Raw genomic sequence first — 23,142 nt, forward strand, 5'->3', positions numbered from 1 at the left:
TTTTTAGCAAGTTATTTAGTGTCTTTGCTTTAAGTTCCCCACCTATAAAATGGGGAAAAATACCTACAAAAATGTTATAAGGATAAAACAAAGTAGAGTAAACAACAATTCCTGCAACAAATCAAGCAATAAATGGTAGCTATTATTTTTATTCATATGAGAACCAAAATGGGATTTTGAAAATGCTTGATATACATGATTCTAATATCATAAGGAGAAGGAATTGGGAATCTGGTTTCACTATCTCATTAAAATGTACTCATCAACTTTACCATTGGAAACCATCTCTTCCTGCCTCCACCACTCAATCTCCATTTACCTAGCAACCGCAGACAGACACCTGGGATCTTTCTGAATTACTTCACGGCACTGCTGTGGATGGCTAAACACAGCCCAGTGTATTAACTGAAAATTTTTATCATGTAAATATAGACACTAAACTTGTTCTGTAGCATATCAGTAAATCAGTGATGAAGAAGTTATTTTTCAGATCTCGAAATTCCATGTAATATTTATAGCCTCTGAATATGTTTAAAGCTAAGCATACCAGGGATAAAAAAAAGTTCCATAAGGGGAGAAATAAATATGCTAAATGTGTGCAGTATATCTGTCCTACGAGGTCCAAGCATGCTTTATGCAGTGCTGAGAGTTTGTGAGTGAGAGCTGAGCTGCATTTCCCTGGTTGTTCTTTTTAACTATAAAAGAAGATGATAAATTATAAATGTGCCACACAGCCACCCAAGTATGACAGTTTTAATTTTCTTTTTAACAATATATACAGTACTAAATGCATGAAACTTATTTGAAATGTGACAAGCCAGCAGAGGGTATTTGGAAGGTGAAGCTGAGAAGGTGAACTTGGCCTTCCTGGCCATTAGTTCCTGCTCTGTAGCCATTAGGTAGGAACTGCTGGTCTTCTCAGGACATTGCCATTTTGCCACCTCCACACCCACTCTATCTAAGACGATATCACTCTATCATGTGTTTCTTTGTACACATACTTGCCATGCTAATGAGTGCCAGAATATTCTATTGGCTTTGGATCCTTGTTATCTGAATAAAACAAATACTTTCCTCCTTCATTTTTTACCTCACATTTTTTTCTTCATTTCCTACAGCCAGTAATATTGTCGTAATATTCATGATATTTTTTCATTTTCACATCGTCTCTTCTCTCTCACAAAATAATGCCCTGCCCTTTAATATTTCAAGTCTTGTATTACCTCCTTTTCTTTTTCATCTTTATTTGTTAAGGTTTTCTTCTTGGATCATCACTGTCTGGTTATTTCAAGGGTGACAATTTCCCACCTCTGTGTAGAATCTTCAGAGGAGGATGTGAGGAGCATGCCACTTATAGATGTGCAATTGTATTTAGGGTTTAAAAGTCTTCTTTCGAATAAGATCTGAAGTATGGGATTGGCAAACCAATGAAAGCAATTAGTAAAATGAAAGAAATGCCATCAACCTTCTTTATCTTTTTCATTAAAAATCCACTTTGTGTAGAAACTCTGAATGTGGTCGTGTGATGGGCACAGGTGTCATGGGAGATGAGGATGTCTGGCAGGAAGGAGGGCACAATAGCGGTGAGAGTCAGTGAGGATAACACAAACCTTCTGGCCAAATAGAATTTAAACGTGGCGATTTTCGAAAAATGTTTGTCAAGGTGAATAATTATATTGCCGATAAGTGTGATAATCTTGCCCTTGTAGGTAAAATCATAGTAAAATGATAGTAAATACCATCACAGAAAAGTATTCTGTATAATAAAACTATTTCAAAGTTTCAGCATTTAATTGGCCTAATCGTATAAATTCTAAGTAAGGCAGAATCTTATGTAAAGGCTTTCCTAAATTTCTATTCATTTATGGGGATAAGGAGGGGAAAGGAATAAGTGCTGCATAGAGTAATGTCACTTCTTTTCAACGGTTTTTAGGTCAAAGTTATCCTCCCACCTCACTCACCATTTTATGCCTCCTTATCAAAAATTTCTCACCTAAAATATTCACAGACAAAAATTTTCAGGTTTTTGGAGGACAACATCTACAAGTGGTAGATGGTGGTCCCAAGGAGTGTAGTGAGTTAACAGTGTAACAGTGAGTTCACTAAGATCTTTCTACTTTTTCCCTTTATTATTTCCAAAGTACTTGTCACTCATTATATCTGTCTTATCACCTGTCTTTCAAACAAGGAACATAATTTTTGAAGTCGCTTATTACTAGATATGTGCTGGCATAATTATAGTATCTACATCATAAGACTGTTGTAAAGGTTAATGAGTTAATATCCGTAAAGTGCATAGAACAATAACCAGCATGTAATAAGCAGTATGTAAATGTCTGACGGAATAATAGTGATTATCATTGTTAACAACACATATGCCGTATTCAGTGGGAGATCACTGTGTATAATCATTACCTCATTCCTTTTCTAGCTTTGTGTTTTTCATAGAATTTTTTTTTTCATGTGTATGGCAGAATAGGAGGTGATTAGGTATGTAGTGCTATTGCTATTCCAATATGAGATTGTGGCAGGCAGCGCAAATGCTCTTGAGGCATTCCCCGCGGCAGCGCGTTCACCCCCTGCCATTCTGTAGACTGAGCTGACTGGAACATCGCTACTCCTGACAAGATTGATGATTCGACTACCAGGAAAACTGCTGTTTTGTATTTTCAGGCTGAAAGACTTTCCTTCTGTTTTGGGCTATACAAAGACAAGCATGCAGTGCTCCCAAACATCGGCAGGGTACCGCTGCAGACCTCTCATCACTTCTGACTGACTTAAAGCCAATATATTTAATGAAATGATTACTTTCTTAACTGGATTTCCCACCAGTAATTGTTCAAATGGTGAAATTTCACAAGTAAAATCAAAGCCCGACAAAGTCCTTTTTTATATTTCAAAGAAGGAAATCTGCTTCAGCCTTGGGACTGTCTTTGATAAGACGCAAAATAGTCTGGTAAAGGAGTTATACTAAACATTCCAAATGTTCCTACAGTCTGACCAAGCATGACCATTTAGTTATGAGAGACATCCCTGTCTAGAATATCACCCTCACTTCAATGCGTATACAATACCCAAGCAGAGAAAAGGGAACTGGAGATGGCAGATCCAGAAAATCTGTTGATTGTTTTAAACGTGTTCTAATCCCTGCTAGATGGAAAAAGCAAAGCCTTTGGCATCAGGTATATCAGGGCACTAATCTTAGCTCTGACACATACTAGCTATGTGATCCGAACTGTTTCCCTTATCTGTAAAATGCTTACAGTTGACACCTTCTTCAAAGTGATGTTACAAGAATTAAATGAGCACTTTTGAAGCCCTCCTATAACAGCGCCTGACAAAAAACAACTGTTCAGTAAATGTTTGCAACTCTCTGTTAGTCAGGACTGGAACCGTGGGAGTCTTCACAAGGCGAGGGCTTACCTGTGTCCACAGAGTCTGGGCCCTTCAAACATGCTAAAGTGATGCTCATGGAAATTACTCTCACCTGCTAACTTTTCTTCATGCCAGCTCCTTTCCTATCTGTTGGCTTTTGTTCCCAACTTGACCCTCACTTGTGGCATCCTCATTGTTTACCCTAAGAATCTTGACATTAAATGTGACCTTAAACTTTTCATACAAACTAGGTTCTGGTACTGTGTCCATGTTCCTTCAAGTTCTGGATCCAGAGCTTGACTTTTCTCTTCTAGGTTATTCCTGATAGTACATTCTAATCTTATCTCACACATAGCTCAAAAACTCCCTCATCAAAACAAAACAAAACAAAACAAAACAAAACAAAACAAAAAACAAAACAAAACAAAACAAAACTACCTTGTATTAACTTTTCATCATCTTTACAGAAATAGAGTTCTTAATTATGGGAGATTACTTCTCTAAGTAGCTTAGTGTAATTCTTGTGTGTGTGTGTGTGTGTGTGTGTGTGTGTGTGTGTGTGTGTGTGTGTTATTTTCAGTAGTCCCAGCAGTATGCCTGGACTACCTGGGCCCTGGTTTAAGGCAAGGATGAAATGATGAAACAAAATGAATGTTCAGTTTAGAAAGGCAGATTCCAAAATCAGAGGACAGGAAAGATGGGAGTGCTCACATCAAGGCCCAGAGCCTGCTTGATCAGAAGCAGGGAGACTGGAGACAGTGGCCAGGGTGAATTTCATGGACAGGAAATGACAGATATCAAGACAGTAGTGGTTAAATGGGAGGGGCCAAGTATGTGGAGCAGGCAGCATCAAGGACACCAAAGCAAATAAATACAGCAGATGCACAAGTGAGATTTCAGTCTCTTGGGCTGTCTGGGGAATTACATGTGAGAGGATGTGCTCATGTGCCTTTGCCATGGGAAGGCCCAGGCGTTCACTCTGCAGGAACAGGGTTGTCTGCCACCAAGCCATAGCCCTCTGCTCTCTAGGCTGATGATTTTTAACTATAGTGTTGTGCATACTAAAGCTGAATTTAAGGAATTTGTGGAAAGTGACCCTAACTGAGTTATTATTATGCCTTATCACCTTTAACCTAATGTATCAGTGAAAGGACTGCATATCTTCCTAAGCTTGCATGAAAGGAGATTTTTATTGAAGACTGGCTAACAAAGTCTCATCATTTTCAAAAGAAGAAATTTGATTTAGAAATAAGATTGCCTTCAGCATTTCCATTAAAATCAACCAAAATAATCGAACCTAGTTACTTCTGCATGTCTCTTCTCTTTACACTATAGTTCTATAAGAAGCAGTCCTTGATAGTAGAGAGCCTTATTCTGATGATCAACCACAGAAACAGTTAAGTAGGATACAGGAGATAGCAATTTGTAAGCACTGTCAAAGTAATTGCTGTTTAAAAACAAACAATTGAACAAATAAACACACACACATAAATAAAAAGGGTAGCCAACTCTGTCCCCTTCTGGCCTAAACTAACTAAATTTTGAGAGAATTATATTATCAAAAAAAGCAGAAGTCTGGCCCATAAAAGCCTGTGATTATTCAACTTCTTACCTAGGCTCCAGAGAAGGTATTCCATCTTAATTCAGATGTGGCTAAGGAAGATGATGGACAAGCAGGAGGGGCAAGGCCTTGGAGGCCAATGGCCAAAAGGGTCCTACCGGGGTCTACATGGGGACAACTCCCCAGGAGGGCCGTGCATCTCAAGTTCCTGAACATCAGAGTTTCATCACTGGCCTGAATCAGAGACTGCTGCGTTTCCCATGATTTCTTTTCTGAATGGAAGATGTTACTGCAGTTGTCCTATTCCTTCACCAACACTACATACTGAAGTATGTGGGCAGCACCAGACGACTTGGCTGTTTATAGGTCACCAAAATACAGGAGCTATCTCTGCTCTTGATGGAAAAGGTGGTGCATGACTTTCTGCTAGATGCATAGACTGGGTGGGGCTTTGAAAGCACATGGATATTTGGCTATCCAGAGGCACAAATGTGGATGGGGACTGCCACAAACTTTGTTTTCCAGCCTTCCTTGCCACTAGATGTGGCCATATGACTGAATTCTCACTAATAGAACATGAGCTGACGTGATAGCTACCACTTCCAAATCACAAGAATTTTGCTTGTTCTTCATTTCTGCTCCTCCATGGGAGGGAGCATGGCAGCTCTCATCATGAAGAGGAAGATGACTGGAAACAACATGTAAGGAACCTGGAACTTGGGATAACCTAATGGAGCAGAGCCACCCACCAACCTAAACTTGCTCTAAATCATTAGGTCAGTGAGAAATAAACTTCTATTATGTTTAATCTTCTGTTGTCTGGGATCTCCTCGTCCTAGCAAATATATCCTCTTTCATCCCGGTGCATGAATTCATGATTTGATGGTTTGATGTAAGAACAAATAAAAGTTTCACCTCTAGAGGAATTTAAATTTAAAATGTCAGTTCTAGGTACCAGAAAGTCGTTTTTCTAGACATTATAAATTCCAAGGTCAGCAGGAGTTTAGTATCTGGAGTATATTACCATCCTGAAATTACATGTAAAAAAGTACAGTACTCAAACACAGTCCAAAATGAGTTAAAGCACTGTTCAAAATCCTGTTAATTCCCTACCCTCCCCTATCAAGAAGAAAGAGGCTTAAACTACAGTTCACTTTTGCTAGTTAGGTGAACACATTAGCTAAATGAGAAATGAAGCTATTCATGCCAGGAGGATGCTCGGGGACTTTTGGCTTAGTGTTCCTTTAAAATACAATAATTTGTGTTCTATAGGGAGTAGGAACAGCTAATTACATTTTTCTTAGCTGCCATCAAGTTCCTTTGTTGCAAACTAGTTTTTTGCTCCTTATTGTCACCTAAATAAAATTAATTTAATAATTAACTGCTTTGAATGTCTTGTGGAGTTTATTATAACCTATACTCTTACTCATGTGGACTATGGTATTTACATAGTTCTAGATGTCATATAGCCTATGTCTAAACAACCATTAACATAAAAACACCACGAAGCTCCATCAGACTCCAGCTGCACACAATACAGAATGTTGTTTAGTATTTGCCTCTCTAATGTCTTCTAAAACAGGCAATCTCATAAGCAAACGTATAGAGACTCAGCTGCCCTATTAACTACGTACACCAGAATAAGTATTCACATCATACCTAAGACATTAGACAAGAGTAGACAACCTGGGGAAAGTCGTTGCAATTAGACCTTAGTATGGAGGACTGGAGGAGAGTGCCCTATTTCATTCTGACTCAGAAAAGGATTTATGAAGAATATAGGGGTTCATAAGCTATTTGGGGATGGTGGGAGAAGGTATGGGGACTTGCGTTCTGTGGTGTACAATATAAAAAAAAAAGCCAGAGAAGAAGGTAATATCAGCGTGTATAGAAGATGTATTTGATAATTACAATAAAACTGAAAGAAAGCATTGTTCTTGTGGTCATATTTATTTACTCATTATAAGCATAGAGGAAAAAAAACTAAGAAGGGACAGTCTAGCTGTCCTATGTAACTTAAACTGGAAAATTTGCGATTTGTACATTTCAAAAAAAAAAAAAACTCAATATTTTGCTTGTTCTTGAGAGTGGGAATTCTAGTGTAACTAAGAAGATAAATATACTTACTATCCTTTTATTTCGAATTTCTTACTGCTTGTTTAAAGCATGAATAAAAAACAGAGCATACATATTTTCTTGCCCCTATAAATCTTAAATGATCATCTGTCAAATCATTCAAATGAAGATTAATGCTAATAGAATGAAGCACCTAAAAATGTTGGTGATGAAGTATAAGGCTTAAATATTAACCATGTCCAGTAAGAATTTTTTGGTATTGTTTATTGTGGGCGGCATGATTTGACCCACAGCATAGCTATCTGAAACCATGTAATAAAAATCTTTTCTATAATGGGGTTATGTATTGACTGTAAGATCAAATGTCAGTGTTCTTTGATCTTTGTTGCTCAGATGTTCTCATTTTTGTGGAACAGAATTCAGCAGGTGTTTGATTGTTTATCCAGTAAAGGGGAAGGTGAGCTGGGATTAAATTGTTATAACGTAGCTTCATTTTAGCCCTGCTGAGTCTCACTGAATTTGGAATAATTGTGTTGCTGCAACAGCAGCCTTGCTAAGTACAATAGAACATGGAAAGCTTGGCTCAGAAACTAATGGACTGTAGCTACCATCTGTGGGGTTGAAACTAAATGCCTCTGAAAGAAATACTTATAAATGTAACTGGCCATCTTGTTGATCAGCTTGCTGGTGGACAGGATTCCAGTTGCCTCAATGAAACAGCACAATCTCTTTCTGGAAGCTGACAAGTAGATGAATAACCATTTGCTTCTGAATACGCATTTGCCCAATCAATACCAACACACTCAAAGCCCCTTTGAAAGAAGACGCTTATAATCAAATTATGTAAAACGTAGAAAATTATATCAACACTTCACAAACTGTAAATTAAAATAGAAAAACATAAATTCTTGTGCCAGTGTTTTTATGAGCATTCTTTCCCAATTTAACACATTCAGCTCTAATACTCCATTCTCTGTGTCTGTGTTAACTGTAAGCTGAAAAGTTTAAATTTATGTTTCTTAACATACTCAAAGAAAATTTCCTTCTTGAGTCTCGATATTACCCCACAGTTTTCTATTTTTAAAGAAAAAGAATCAGTCTTTGCAAGTGCACAGTTGTGGGGCAACCACTCCATTAACTACTATTAGCACATCTACACTCCTAATTTCTTTACTCCAGAATTTTTGACTCCAGAATTTTAAGCTTTTGAGGACATAAATCTTCACCGATCCCCAGTTAGGGGCAAAATTTTCAATAATTAAGAATGATTCCATAAGTACATCATCTAAGCATGAACAATTTTTTGTTTTGTTATTTTGTTTTGGGAAAAAGCAAGAGTTTGAAAGTCTAAGTAACTCTACAGATTTACTTTTCTCATCTTTTCAGAATTTTATTTTGTAGCTCAAGGAAATCCAGAGGCTAAAGTAGATTTTGCTGAGAGTTTGTCAGGTGAGAGGGGATAATGCTGGCTCCGTTCTCTGGCTCTACACACTTTCCTCCTGCGGCCTGAGTCCCACTGGCAGGTGCAATATCACGTGGCCTGCTCCTTGACCAGTCAGTCTCCATCTCAGCTGGATGAGATGCCAGGAGCTCAGGAGCATGCAGCCTTTGTTGCTGAGGGTTTTGGATCATGATTCCAAGCTTCTGCCTTGTCTTGATTTGTTGGACCTAGTTTTGTTAACTGAATCTGCCTGGGAACCTGCCTAATAATTTCCACCCTTTTGTTTGCTCCATGTTAGTTCTAGTCTTCCTCAACTTTTTTTTATCTCCCTTGACTCTATAGAGAGTTGACATCTTGCCTCTGAGCCCTAGCCAATGGTTGATGCCCTATTCATTTGCTTGAATACTCCCACTTGCTCTATTTAACTTGTCCATCGGAATGTACTTTTACTGCCTGATGTCTATGGTAATGGTAACACAGTGACTACTGCCATTCAGATACTGGGTTCTGTCTCCTAGTCTAGACTTTCTCTGAGTACTTACAGCTGACATATGTCTTCTTCTATGTTCCCTGGGCCCCTGAATCTGCCCTGCTTCAATTCAATGTAACTAACTCAATAATGTTCAACAATCCTCCACTAAGTGGTAATAAATTGAAATGTTTGCATATTCTATTGGAATTCTGTTACACTTTTTAATTTTCCAAATGTCTCTTTCTATATCTTCATATATCTTCATTTCTATATTTTCCTTACAATTCATCTGTTGAAAAACCATGTCCTCTCTTAATGGCAGGAATTGCCTGATGCTCCTCTTCACATTCATGTTTTCAACTGGGCAGAGTCCCATCACATTATGCTGGTGGAGAGATCAGGCTTTGGTCCCAGACTGTAATATTCTGTCTTATCTCACTATAGTTAACTTTTCTGTGCTCAGCCAGATAAGATGGAAGTGGCAGTATGGTAAAAGTATAAGGCCGGTACAAAATGTAATTAATTTTCACTTCTTTTTATTCTATGTCAAGTTCCTGGGGCTCTCCTTTCTCCTTTTTCTTCTGTCAGATCAAGGAATCAACTAGAATCAGCCTTATGCACTTTATTAACAGCTACTGCTTCAGTACTCACAACAATATTTCAGGCTGGGGAGATCAGACTCCTTTTGCAGATAATGATGGTAAGACCCAGAGAGGTCAAGGTCATTTTGCCTTTAGTTCTTTGCTGTTCAGGCCCCTTCAAGTGGACAATAGTGAGCAGGGAGGAATTATCTAGGTGACCCAAGGGGACTGAGTACGTGTGGGATCAGGTGGGGGTTTAGTGGGGAGCAGGGAGGATCATAAGAGAGTTTTAGTTCCTGGGTCAGGCAAGTGGGCTAAAGCAAAGGCAAATCCAGCTGCTGGAGATTTGGCTCTTGAACTTTAGTCTATTAATAATTCAGGGATGGGGTGGGGTAGTGATGCAGAGATCGAAAAATCTGTGTATTAAAGGCTATGTCTGAAATAATTTATCTTTTGACCATCTCTGACTTTTTGCAGTGCGACTAGAGAAATGTGGGATCAGTGGAGCTGCCTGCCCCCGAAGAAGACAGGGAAATGGCATCTGGCTTATTTTCAGATCCTGCTCTTCTTGGTTTTGGGACAAATCATCCAATTGGCACTATTTATAACTAAAAGGGAACCCTAAAGAGGAACAAAATAGTAAAACTTGGATTGAGTATAGTAAATAAATATTAATTATAAATGTGACTTGCTTATTATATTTGACTAAAGTTCTTAAGTGGCTCATAGGGCCCTACAAAATCAGACCACCCTGCCCCATTACTCTTCCTGATTGAGTAGCTACCAATTCTCCACTGCCCTGGCCTATTCCCTTATGGCCAGGTGGTTCTCCTTGCTTGGGAGAAGGCAGGAGTAGGCATACACAAATACTTAGCAAGTTCCTGCCTCAGGTATTTGCTAGTCAGTCTTCCTCTTCCTGAGATGCATGTCACCTCGATGTGGGCAGGGTTTGCTCCCTGTGGCCCCTGAAAAATTTATCTCACTTGAAAGGTCTTCCCTGATTGCTTTACTTAAGAACACAGCCCTACTTGTCCAATCCCCTTGGCACTACTCATCTACTTGACTTTGCCTTCTCTCGTTTATATTTGTTTACTGTCTGCCTCTCTCATTCCTCATCCCCATCCCTACCTAGAATGTCAGCTCCAGCAGGACAGACCATCTGTATTTCGTTCACAGTCATTGACCCAGCACATAGGGGCCCCTAGAGAGTAGTAGGTGCTCAAACAGTATTTGTTGAATGAATTTATGCTCATTATTTCATGCATTGTCCCTGGAGGTGGCAGGCAGAAGTGAGTGGCACCCTACATGGCTCTGCCACAGGTCACGCCAACTGCTCCACAAAACAACTGGCTCCTTAGCTATATCCTCATTGCAATAAAGCAACCATGAGATGTCGTGTCCATGAAAGGACCCATTATATCATATACCTACGTGACCTTATATATTTTTTAAAGAAAAATTCCCCAAACATGATCCTTTTCACATCTTTTTAAAACAAATCTCAGATACCAAACTGGGTTTGGGCTCGGTGTGAAATATGAAGATAAACACACCCTACCTCTACAGAATGAATTAGAGGCAGTGCTTCCACACAGAGTTCCAACAGCCCCCTAAACTAATTTGCTGTGCTTTACCCCGGTGCACCAATAGGAACTGCCTGTGGAAATGAATGAGCTGGTCTGGGTGGACAATACTGTAAATAACAGCCACCAGGAAAAAAAGTCCTGAGGAAAATTAATTTTCAACAGTGGAACAGAGCAGGGAAAACAGAACTTGCTTCTCCTGCTTATGATTTATAACATGTCCCCTCTTAACTCACAATAATGAATCACTGACTTTTCCTCCCAGGAGTTTATTCTCTCTCTGGGTTTGACTCTGCATGTATGTATACACAAGGACTGGAATTTTCCTTCAATTTGGAATTCTTCTGTGTTATGCTTCTACATCCTATTCTTTTTAACATTAACAACAACAACAAAAAATCTTCAAGAGGAATTTCTCCAAAGGGAACCTCCTCCTTCACTCCATTCCTGTTTCTTTAGAATTCTCAGTTAAGTTTCACCATGAGGCAAGTTTTTAATATAAATCGTTCATAAAATTTATACTCTTCTAAAAAACATTTTTATAATTCAAAGGTAAATGTCAAAGCTGTGATGAAAGCCCATTAAAAAAAAAAAAAGGAAAACATGATTAAAAGTGGTATGCATTTTGTAGTTGTATTTAAGTTTCAAAATATGTACTTAACAGATCTTAAAGTAACTGTCTTACTAATATAGTCATATAATGTGCTATTTAGTAATAAGTTTACCTGGAAATCCATCAACTCTTAGTTATGTTTTCCTTTGTACCTGGACTTGTTCAGAGTCAGCCTCTTTTTAGCAAAGTTTCTACAGATTCTGCTGGTAAATCTGCTAAATCTTCTCAACATCGAGCTTATTTCACACCTCGCAGCATTTGCCACTATTGACCATTTATCCCCTTCTTATCTAGAAACATTGTATCCCAATGGTCATGATAACCATCCTCTTCACATTTTCTTACCACCTATAGGAAAATGTGGCTGTTTCTCCTCAGTGTCCTTTGAGGCTGCTCTTCTTCCACCGATATTTTAAATATGGCTTTTCCTCAGGGCTCTGTCCTAGGCTGCTCTCTTCTCGCTCTAAACTCTACTTAAGCAACCTCTCCTATGTACATGGCTACTGCAAATACCATGTTATTTGCATCTTCATCTAACATTTCTCTCCTGAATGCAAAGCTATTTTTTCAATACTTACTGGTCTGCTGCACTTAGATAACAGTCTCTTTAACCTTAACTTGTCCCAGTGGGATGCATTCATTTATTCCACCTTTTTTTCCTTCTGCTTTCTTTCCTTCGGTGACTATCACGACTACCCATCTCATTGTCCAGGCTAGGTCCACGGGTACCATCCCAGATTTCAAAGTGAGATATTTTCTATCCATCCTCTTCTCCCTGTTCCCTGGATTCAGAGCACTGTCATCCTTCCTCTACCCTGTTTACTGTCTTGATCTTTTAACTGGTCTTATTACCTCCTGTCTTGTTCCCACCCAATCCATTCCCACTGTGCACCAAGAATGTTCTAATATACAAGTCTGATCAAGACACTGAAATTTAAAAAAAAAAAAAATTTCAATAGCTTCTCATTACCTCCAGGATGAAGTTTGAAGTCCTCAGTCTAGCCTATAATGGATTGGTCCCTGCTTGTCCTTTACATCTTTCTTCTTTCTTCTTGATACATTTCCTTTTCTTTCCCCCATACATTTGCTCCTAACCTTCAGTCTTTATGAAAATTTTCCAGTCCTTTAATGCCGTATCCTGTGCCTAGCATGCTTTTGTCCCTAAAGATTCCTTACTCCTTCCTTACCTGGTTAACTCCTATGCATCTGTCATCTGTCGGCTGAGGTGTCGCTTCCTTCAGGAAGTTTTCCTAAAGTGAAGTGCCTCTCCTGTGTAATCTGTAGTGTCTGGACCTCCCCTTCATGCCCCGTCCCACGGCACTTTAATTACCCGAGGACTTGCTAGCCAGGCCAGCTCTGTGTGCCCAGGGTCAGGATCTAAACTGGTTGTGGTAGAATACTCATGTCTTGCACAATGCATAGAACATAGTGATTGTGGAAAAAATAATAAAAGGAAGAATAAAATCTAGCTATCAGGTTCTAACAGTCTTTATAGCATGTCTGTCCTTCTATAAAATATGAGCAGTAGACTCTTTACTATCTTTAGACAGAGGTTGTAAAAATACCCATCATAAAATTAAAATGACAACAGTAACACCACCCAACATGGAGTATCACATGCAGGCATTGTGCAAAGTACTTCGCATGTGCTACGTCATTCTGTTCTCATAGTGATCTATGAAGCAGAGACTGTTTCTCCACAGATGAAGAAAATAAACCTAAGTGAGATTGAAAATTTGGCCAAAGTCAATTGGCAGAGCCAGGATTCTATGTAACCCTTAACTCCCTGCCCCCCAAACCATTCAACAAAATGGATAAATTTGTACAACAAAAATGTATTGAATACTTGTTTTGTGAAACATACCCCAAGGGGTGTATACACACAATCCCTGCTCTACTCTAGTGAAAATAACCAGGAATATTAAAAAGAAGTACTATTTTATATTTGCTAGTTATTGCCATCATCCTGGCAAAAAAAAAAAATGTTCTGTATTACATGGAAGAATATGACTGGGAAAACCAGAGAACTTTTCAGCTCCTCTGTATCAGATACTGTAATTTTATTATTTAGCACATAATATGAATGTGCAGGTTCATTAACAGTCAAAATCAGATGCACATGCAAATAGAAAAATATAATGGAAAATCAAATAGCAGATGCTTATTATCTGCCTTTTGTGGAAATCTATGCCAATCCTCTCTACTGTAAACGAGGAATGAATTACAGAATTCTAGAAGTTATTTGCTTCAGTTCTCCACAATTGTTTTTTAGATTGAGGTTCAATGGAAAACAGTTAGTATGTATAAGAGAGTACCAGGACTCAGGAAAACCGATCAGCAGTATCTGCAAAAGCTGAACCTGTACCTGTCCTGGGACTCAGCTATTTCACTCCTAGAAATACCAACAGAAGTGCTTTTTATTGTTCATATAAATATGTAGATGAATATATGATAATGCTCATATAAGTAATTTTTTGCAATAACCCAAAACTGAAATCAATCCAGTGATCCTCAACAGACTGGGCGAATAAAATATGCTACATATAAACAATAGCATATGCTATGTAGCAATAACAACAAAACACAACTAAAGATAACAGTGTGGATGAATCTCAAAAGCATCATGCTGAGCAATAGTCATAATTTTCTCACGATCTAGTTTACATAATTTCAAGAAACGGCCTAATCTGATCTATGATGTCATAAATCAAGAGAATGGTTACTAGGGGCAGAGAGTGGGGGGTGATTTACTAGAAGGGGACAGAGTAGCGTTTGTTGGAATGTTAGTGATTTCTATCTCTTGATTGGAGTGCTGGTTACACATGTGTGCTCACTCTGCGACATTCCATTGAGCTGTATACTTATTATGTGTGTATTTTTTCTCTGTATGTATCTTATGCTTCAATAACTCTTCCTCCCCCATAAAAGAAACTTTGGAACTCTTATTATCAGCCTCATACTTTATTAAAAAATTCTTTAGCGCATTGGGAAAAATTTCTGGAATGCTGAAATTCTTAATTCTGCTAAAACTAACATTTGCTTCAGTAATATCAACAAAAATAAATACTTCAGTATTGAAAATGTTTGCTAAAGGAACAAATGTGTTTGATGAGAAAACAAAAACAATATTTCCTTTGGCAAGCATTTGTTGGGTTGGAGGTAGCAAATGTAAAACTTCCAAAGTGTTACTGAATTTGCTTACATGCTTAATTTACTCAAGATTCAGAATTTTGAGGAGTTGTGTTTTTAAAAACTGTAGGGCTAAAAATAATTGTAACAGAAATAAAAAAATGAATTTCTAAACTGTTGCAATGGCTATGTCCCAACTGCACACAGTTGTATGATAATTGGCATGTATTAGGCATTCAAAATATTTGCTATAAGAAAAAAAATACAGTACTCTTTAGAATATTTCTCATCAATTTTTGTCATATAGAAGTACAATGAATATTTTTAATACTTATAAATAGCAAGTAACCTATACTTCTTTACTATTATAGTAGACATATAATAACAATGACTGAAAAAACAAATCTCTATCCAAGTTCTAATTAATATTATTTACAAAATACCTGTAAATGATAGAATATCACTACATGATTAATGAAGCAAAAAATCATTTAAAATAAAAGTCTCATTAAAGAAAAACTCTTAAGTTGTTAAGACCATAAAAACACATACACATAAATGCCTCCCCTCCCCATGGTCCACTACATTTAGAGACAAAACTGAAGTATGAATATTACTCTCCCTGGAAGTAATCATACATTAAACTAGTGTCAAAAAAAAACCTTACAAAATATTAGCTTTCAGGAAAAAACACTTACAATTTATATTTTCTACTTTTAAGTAATATATTCTTACTGTGACTCTAAAATCTGTCTCAACCACCATTAACATTTTAAAAGAAAGTTCTCCAGTCTTACCAAACAGAAATAAATAATACCTGACAACAGCATTAGGGAACATAAACATAAAATTACCTGTTATTAAAAACTGAGCACATTTTTCTCAAAGAAATATATTACTCGGCTGTAAAATAGTATGTTTGCCATTTGCACTAATGTTTCAACATTATGGTTCAATCTTCTAAAAAGCTGACATGGAAAATAATGGCGTAATAAACTAATTCATCATAATGTGCAAAAGAAACCACTGGAATAAATTGTAATAACCTTTCAAAAACTAGCAGCTTTTAAAAGTATTAATTTCTACTCCAGATAATTGGAAAGGACACCTGGGTGGGTAGGCAATATTTTTTATGGGATTGCTCTGTCAGAAGCTCAGATTGTCTCTGGACTCAGCAATGATCATTTAGCACTAAATGACAGTGAATCTTGCAAATAGGTCTTCTAGATGGTGTTTGCCATAAATTACCAAACTCAACTCCCCTCAAGGTCAGCCACATGAGAGGGCAGGTATCAAATGGCCTTCATGGAGACCTAGAGTGATCCTCGGGTTTCTCATAAATGGACAATAGTTGTGTTGGCTGCCATAAAATCAACTTAATGGACTGACAACATAAATTACCATCAAACTTGGACAATATTTGTCCCTAGAAAACAGCTGAAGAATGCTTTTTATCAAAGTAGGGGTGAAATGGATAATAATATGTTTTGCTCTATACTAGATTATAAATATTTTTATCAAAACCAAGTGGAGAATGAATTAATATTAGAAGCCACAATATGTTTTACTTGATGCATTAAAAATTGCATCTAAGTAATATTAAAACACTTGCTTTTTGAAGTAATGCAATGGAGTGTGAGTGTGTGTGTGTGTGTTTATGTGTATGTGTGTGTGTGTGTGTGTGCGCGCGCGCGCGTGTTCTAGGGAAGAAGGTTGTATTTGCCTAGCCCTGGGCATTTTTACTAAGCCTAAACAACTAAAAAAATATTGATTTCTTTCCAGTCTTATTTTATCAACGAAGTCCACTGGACCCACAGGAAAGATAGATTCTTCAGCTCTCACAGAACTTTGAATAAATCACTAATTCATTTTCTCTATGGCTCAGTTTTTCTACTAGTAAAGTAAAATAATTATACAAAGACATTTTGAAGACAATGGAATTAATTCTGGGAGGAAGTACCAAATAAATCCCAAACTACTAGGAATAATATCAACATATTTGTGAAGGTAATCTACTCTAGACAATATTACTGGTCTTTAAAGGTCATTTGGTAGAAAATATAACAACAGCTAATCTAATAAATTGGAATTTTGGAGGTAAATTAAATGTCATTGTTTAGCTAAAGTTTCATTACTTAATTAATTACACAGCCAGCCCATAACAGCAATGATTATTATTATTTTTGTTGTTGTTGATATTATTATTATCATTATTATTATTACAAAGCTACAATTATTTTCTCAGGCATTTTTAATAGTATTCATGATCTCTTTGAAAGTAGGTCTTCACTGTAGATTCAGCTAAAATAAATGATCCATTGAATAAAAGCAAGATCTTCCTTGAATTCAATGGCATCTCAGACCATGAATATTATGTATGATATCCAATGAACTCTATATACTTTGTAAGCTATAAAAATTCCCAAGCAGGATTTACAGTTAATTCATTTTGTGTCTTTCCCTCCCATATCTAGTCATCACTTCCTCTCACATCTTTCTTTGAACTCTCTCTTGCATTTATTTCTTTCCTTCTAGTCCAACTGTCACTTCTGTCCAGAACCTCATCACCTTAGAACTGAATTATTGCAGTAGTTTCTTTGCTTCTGTTCTCTTTCCACAAATTCATCCTGTCCAGTCCTGCAAAATTAATCTTTTTTAAAGCACTATTTTAATGATGTCTCCTGTTCAAAAATTTTCAGTGACTCCCCATCACCTGGAGGCCAAAGGCCAGAATCTATAGCCAGAATCAGAACCTTTGGCTTTCTGGCCTCACCTTCTTTTCCAATCCTTTTTTTCCCAGTTCTCCTGTACAAGCCTTCAGGATAATAAATGCACCTGCTGCCTGGCCATCTCCATTCTAAGTGCCTGCCTGGCTAATGCCATCCATTTTCTCTGCCTAGCCAGTTACCTTTTTGACTACTTTAATTCCTAGTCAGCAACTCCAGCCATGAAATTGGAGTTCTTTCTTTCTTTCTTTCTTTCTTTCTTTCTTTCTGTCTTTCTTTCTTTCTTTCTTTCTTTCTTTCTTTCTTTCTTTCTTTCTCTCTTTCTAAAAATAAAACACAATTTATTGCACTGTTGCAATGTTGCTTAACTTCAGTTTTTGTTGCTTAACAGTTTCCATGTCTTTTATCTCTAATTAATTTATAATGCTTTTTGAAAGCACAGGTGTTTGAGTTCTTATTCTCTGCAGATCTCCCTAGCAAGAAGTTATGAAATAGTTGGCAATCAGTATCACTTGTTTAATGAATAAATGCAAAATGCTGCTATAGGCATCTTGTAAAATTAGTATGAAAGCTATTCAGGTATGTTTGTAACTTGTGATATTTAGAACAGCAATTTATGTCTGTGAGGCAGTTTTCCCAAGTTTCACAAATCTGATTTAATTTTGAAGTTCTTAGTGAAATTATAGATTATAAAATATGAGCTGAATATATGAGACTTATGTTAAAACTTGACTGTGATGTAAACTTGGGCACCATTGGAATAAACAAACTAGTGCATATTTATTACATTAATACTAATTTTCTGAAAGTTCCTTACTAACAGAAATTCGATAATTTCTAAACAAAATTAAAATCATTTCAAAAATAGATTCAGAGAAAAAAAGATAAGTATGCAGCAGTCCAGAGTCTTTATTTTATAAATTAAACATATATTTCAGCTTCTAATATTCTGTACAAAGGGCATCGAATTTGGAACTCAACAAGACCTGAGCTGGAAACTTGGTTTGCTGTTTATCGGGTGTGCCATCTTATGTCAGTAACTCAATGCCTTTGACCCTTAAATTTCTCACAGGGCAAATGAGAGTATTAATATCTAATTCCTTTGAAAACACCTTAGATGAATAAAGTTCTTTTGAGCCGTTTATTAGGATAAGAAATTTAAAGTCCCTAGGGCACCTAGCCCAGTACCTGGCATATTAATAAGTGGTAGCTATTATTATTGTTTTTGTTTTGTGAGTTTTTCCTTTTCACTCATTAAGTTCTGTCTTTTATGAAGACATCTTCCCTAATAGTTAAAGCGAAGGAGTACAGGAGTCTCAAAGATCCGGGTCTGAATTGTGACATTACTTCTTTTTACTAGTTTACTAAGCTATTTATTAACCTATCTATAATTGTATAAAAGAATGTATAGGGAAAATAAAATCTCCTTGCAGAGATGGATATTCTGAAGACTAAGAATGATCTATTTTAAAGTTTCTAGCATAGAGCAGGCACTCTATAAACAGCAAATATTACAATTCTTACGAGTCTTCTCCCAGAAAGGTACCATCCTGAGATGTAATGAAGAACCCAAGTTCACAAATATTTTTTAGGGAATAGAAGTAGAAAAATTTTTTCTCTATTATATTTCATTACTTTGCAGAAAAACATACTTATAAAATTATTCCTATAAATAATATTTTTATAGTGATTTATAGTTTATAAAATACCTTTATAACTTAGGAATATACTCTAAAAATATTCCTCAAATTTGCCATTTGTGGCTGTATTACACTAATAATTATCCTTACAACCCATTTTACCATCGAAGTACTTAATAATTAACAATAATGATAAACTGCAAATATTAAAGAAGCTATTTAAAAAAGTTAAGTGTGTGATTGTCATAGGCCTATATTTTTCGAAATATCTGACATTTCAAATTGGTCAGATGAAATCGAGCAATCAATCATAGATTTTCTATCTCAGCAGTAGATGTTGGATATAGAGGCCTTCCCTAAGCAAGCATTGACAAAAGACACTTAGAAAAGTGGTTTCTTAATTTCACTTTGTCTTCTTGAATACAGTTTAAAATATCAGCTAGGTTGCCTGTTCTCATTCAGGTTAAAATAAAATTTTAAAAAATCTGGTAGGTGGTTTCTAGAACTTATCAGGTAAACAAAATAAAAGAAAGAATATAGGTATACTTTTATACTAAATAACTTTCTTAAATCTAAATACATGCATTGAGTTGTATGCTGAGATTAATGACATCTAAATGCAGCAGGAATGCAATTAAGTGCTAGGAAATGAAAAGCATCTTCCAGTTTTATAAGCCAGCTGTTTTTACTATCACAATAACTGAAGTGTATTCTTAATAACTTATCAAATATATCTATTTCCCTTCAACATTTGCAAGGTCAAAACCAAACATCGGCAACAACTTCAAGTGCCATTAATTTCTCTGAAAAACTTCTGAAGTTTCCAGAAGCAACAGGCTGGATCTTCCGAGGCCTTTAGTGTGTTTCAGGTAGTCTGGGAGGTGCATGTGTACTGTTAGAACCATGTGCTTAAGGATAGTATTATTCTTAATCCTTGAAATGAGTAGCTTGCAATACAACCATTGCTTATACAAGGTATATGGCTCCATATACACCAGCCTTGATTTCCAACATTTTGTCCTAAGTGCAATCCTTGGTTTAGTTTTATGGTTATTATACCTACATTTTAAAACATAACATATTATAAAGGTAGCTGCTACTTAGTAACTGATAACTGAACACCTTTGGCTCACCACTTGTACTAGAATAGTCTGTCTTTCCTAGATCTGCTCCCAGATTCCCTCCACAGGCTGGTATTTCTTTGTCTTTGATATTTGCTTCCTCTCATTGCTTCTACCTTCCTCCCATCATCTGCTAGAGATTTCAAACCTTTTGGGGACTTCCTAACTATTTCAGTCTTTATATTTACCAGGCTTATAACTATTGTTTGTTTATAGCTTCAACGATAATTTCAAAGCCATTTACAAATAAAATATTTGATACTCATGATAATGTCATATGAGATGAGGAAACTGAGGCATGAGGCAGTTATATGATTTGCCTGTGTCACTTGAAGTTGGTGTCAAGAGTACCTGCCTTGTGACTCTGAATCTGGACCTTATTAAACCCCTATTATATCATCATTTCTTGGTCTTTGGATTAGACTTGCATTAGAAATTCTTTCTCACCAGCTGTGTGATTTTTAAATGTGTTGGGTATTAACTCTTTGAATTTTAGCTTCATTGTTGGTAACCGGGGCGGGGGTGGGGGGAACAATACCTACTTCATAGAGTATTTTGAGGAGAAAATGGAATGATGTTTGCAAAGTAAAAATCCTAAAATAAAGTAAGCATTAAAAAATGTTAGTCCTTCCAATGCCATCTCTTGGTGATACTTCACCTAAAGGTAGTTCCTTTGGGTCTACAAAGGATCTCTGTTACTCTGAAATTCAGTGGTGGGCCAGGAGGGCAGAGTATATTTAATGTGTCAGTAGGGCGACAAAATTTAATTTAACCAAGGATTTATCAGTCATCTACTACATCCCAGCACAGTGCTAAGTGCTACAGATCCATAAACGAAGCAGCAGCAGCCAAGGAATTTTGGCAGCAACAAGAACAAGACTTGATGATTTCCTAGTAAATGAAGCGGTTCCAAGAAGACTAGTCTGCCAAGTTTAACAGAGCTCTTGGTAAATTCTCCATTCAAATAGAACACAATTATTTTAAAACTTATATATTTTACAGTTTACTTGTTTTTTGTTAATTGAAAACCTGTTATTCATTTGCTAGAAATATTTATTCATCGAAATTCCAAATTCAATGTACATTTCTTTACAACTCAAGTTATGTTATACTGCACAATTAGATCAAATTTGCCCTGGTTTTCCCAAATTCTGTTAAAAATTTAAATTTTACCACTCTTTATGAAAGTGTCTCCCTCATTTCTTTCTCAATGAAAATTAAATTCATAAAATTACATGTCAGGTAGGAGAGCTACTTTACCCCACAAGAAAAAACCATATGTGGATTAGCCCTGTGTTAAGTTTAAACAGATTAGAAACAGAGCTGGATTTATTAAGTTTTTTTTTTTTTTTAAAAAAAAAAAGCTAATCTGATAGTAAATATATACACACACACACACACACACACATATGTATAATATATGTATATATATACACATATATATATCCGTAGCTGACAGGTATGACAGCATTTTTTTTAATTTAAATTTTTTTATTTTTTAATAAAGTAGAGTCCTAGCAGTTCCACTTCTGGGTATTTATTTGAAGAAAACAAAAACCACTAATTTGAAATGATATATGCACCCCATGTTCATTTCGGCATAATTTATAATAGCCAAGATATGGAAGCAATATGTGTCCATTAATAGGCAAATAGGTAAAGATATGGTATATGTACAATGAAATATTACTCATCAATAAAAAAGAATAAAATCTTGTCATTTGGAACAAAATAAACAGACCTAGAGGGTATAATGCTAAGTGAAATAAGTCAGATAGAGAAAGACAAATACTGTATGATTTTACTTATATGTGGAATCTAACAAACAAACAAACAAACAAACAAACAAATGGACAAACAAAACCAAACCAAAAAAAGTGACTTAAGGAAACAGATCAAATTGATGCTTTCCAAAGGGGATTAGGGGGAAATGGGTGAAAAAGATGAAGGGGAATATAGTCAATGATGCTGTGATAACTTTGTACAGTGACAGATTGTTACTATATTGAGTGTGGTGATCACATACTAAGATATATAGATGTTGAATCACTATGTTGTACACGTGAAACTAATATAACATTGTATAGTCTACTCTGAAATGGCACATTCCACGCAGCCCCAAAGTGTTATTTTTGTATCCAACCTACATTAGTTCATGGGGTGAGAGAGGGCACAGAAGAGCCAGTCTTAAAAGAAACTAGAAATGAAGGGTTAAAAATGTGTCAGATGTTTTTGCTTTGTTTCCATTATTGTGTCATCTAGATTATAAAATACCCTAGGCTAGGAAGAGCCATTTGGTACTTTATCCATCCTTCTTCGGTGACTGGGAACAGAAATGCTTGTTGAGGTAAATTTTAGCCTGCATCAGACAAAAAGGAGTAAAGACTCCACCTCCTCTGGATTATTTCGTTAGAAAAGTATTTACAGTCAACTAAAAACATTTCACACTGCAAATAGTCTTTAAAAATTCAAATCTAATGAAATTTCAGCATAATTTGGTTTAAATTGTAAGAAAAGAGGAAAATAAATTTTGTCATTATTGGTAGTAACTAATCACTGGGCACCTGTGCGTGAGGCAATGTGCAGAGTGAAACAGTCCAGGGTTTAGAATCATATATTTTGGTTCTCATTCTGCCTATTCTCATAATTTTAGCCAGTGACCTGACTTTTCAGGGCCACAAGGTTCCTGTTTTTAGAATGGGAATGATGCTATCTATTTTATAGCATTATTGTGAAAACTGAGATGAAATATTACTGTGTATACAGGAATAAATAGGTAATGATTTTTTAGTGCTTGATATGTATTAGACTGTTCTAAGCCTTT

At 36.3% G+C, this 23,142-nt stretch overlaps 1 protein-coding gene across 5 annotated transcripts in view; it reads right to left on the reverse strand.

Annotated features, from left to right (window-relative positions):
• HS3ST5 (heparan sulfate-glucosamine 3-sulfotransferase 5) overlaps positions 1-23,142 on the reverse strand; it is a 139,511-nt gene that overhangs the window by 70,592 nt on the left and 45,777 nt on the right. The window lies entirely within an intron of this gene.

Source organism: Rousettus aegyptiacus, unplaced genomic scaffold, assembly GCF_014176215.1.
Source record: "Rousettus aegyptiacus isolate mRouAeg1 unplaced genomic scaffold, mRouAeg1.p scaffold_m13_p_1, whole genome shotgun sequence".
In the NCBI taxonomy this organism is placed as follows: domain Eukaryota; kingdom Metazoa; phylum Chordata; class Mammalia; order Chiroptera; family Pteropodidae; genus Rousettus; species Rousettus aegyptiacus.